General features: G+C 42.9%; 1 non-coding gene across 1 annotated transcript; it reads left to right on the plus strand.

Moving 5' to 3' along the window:
- Positions 1-1,084: 1,084 nt before the first annotated feature.
- trnas-gcu (transfer RNA serine (anticodon GCU)) lies at positions 1,085-1,166 on the plus strand. Its single transcript has one exon. It is a non-coding gene; the product is annotated as a tRNA-Ser (tRNA).
- The last annotated feature ends 296 nt before the right edge of the window (positions 1,167-1,462 follow it).

The raw sequence follows: 1,462 nt of genomic DNA on the forward strand, positions 1-1,462 counted from the left end.
CTCATGGCTTATCTTCCACCATGGGCTTACTGTGTTTGGGTATTTATTGACTGCACCCCTCATTTCCAATGGAATTCTTCTAGTCGCACAGATTTCGTTCAATCAAAAAATACATAGATTATGAATTATTTATTTATTTATTTAAAACGACTCAAATTCAATTTTTTTTAAATACAATTTAAATGCATTCATTGTCTTAAAACGTTAAATATTTATATATTTCAGACTGGGCTGGTTTTACATCCCTCCCTCTTTCCTGCCTGTCTATCACCTGAGGCTTCAATAACAGTCTCTGCCCCGCGTGGTCCTGAGCCCCACGACACAATTGCCTTCCGGGATGATCGAAATCTCACTTTATTCTTTAAAAAGAGAACTGCTGTCAGTCAAGGGTCATTCTGCATCTGGGTAAAAGGGATGTCCTTGCAGTCCCGAGTCATTCTGTGTCTGTTTCAATGGGCTGGTTGTCAGTTCCGGTTCATAATCTTTCACATTAAAACGGATGTTCTCATAAACCCGGGTCATCCTGTATTGTTCGAGAAGTAGTATGATTTCAGCTGCAATGACCGAATTGTTAAACTGTTCTGTTCTAATTTACATTGGGCTTGCCTGCGCCGGTGCGCACCCAGATCGCAGTGCATCTGTTCATTCACTCGAAATATGCTCATCATTTCCTAAATCCACTCCTTGATATTGCAGTAGCCCCGAATTTGTTCGCAATATACACCACAACTCAATGAATGATACTGGCGACGGTCGCGTGGCCTAATGGATAAGACGTCTGACTTCGATTACAACCGCAAAGTTATTAGAAAATTACAGGTTCGAGTCCTGCCACGGTCAACTTAGCTCGCTATTGAAATTTTATATTCTTTGTTTTGATTCTGCCGAGAAACCAACCATCTCTTCCAGTCACTCACCTGAAGTCAAGGAAGGCTGTTTGCTTAAAGAATCTCATGGCATTTTTTCATCATTGTCGATCTGCATGCACGGGCAGAGCAAGCTGTGAAGTGGACTTTATTGCACATGATTTCTGTTTGGATACAAAAAGCTGGATATTGAATGGCTGACGATGTGTTAAAGCAGAGACGAGGTGGCCGAGAGGTTAAGGCGATGGACTGCTAATCTACTGTGCTTTGCACGCATGGGTTCGAATCCCATCCTCGTCGTCGTTGGCTTACAGCTTGACCACGTTTTGACATTCATATTTAACCTCATCGCCAAATTCCCCTTTGACTTACAGGGATGCTGTACTTTCCTCATGTCATGTCTCAAATTAATAATATATTCGTCAAAAGGAGAACAGTTGCAGGACAATGGCGAGCGGCACAAATTCGAGAGGTATCTGAGAGACAGCACAAGCACGATGGGCCAGAATATCAATTCTCACCACCGTCAGAATCAGAGAGCTGCACTTTTCACTGTCGGCGGCTCGTTGGTCGAGGAGTATGATTCTCGCTTCGGA

This window comes from Pristiophorus japonicus, chromosome 25, assembly GCF_044704955.1.
Source record: "Pristiophorus japonicus isolate sPriJap1 chromosome 25, sPriJap1.hap1, whole genome shotgun sequence".
In the NCBI taxonomy this organism is placed as follows: Eukaryota; Metazoa; Chordata; class Chondrichthyes; family Pristiophoridae; genus Pristiophorus; species Pristiophorus japonicus.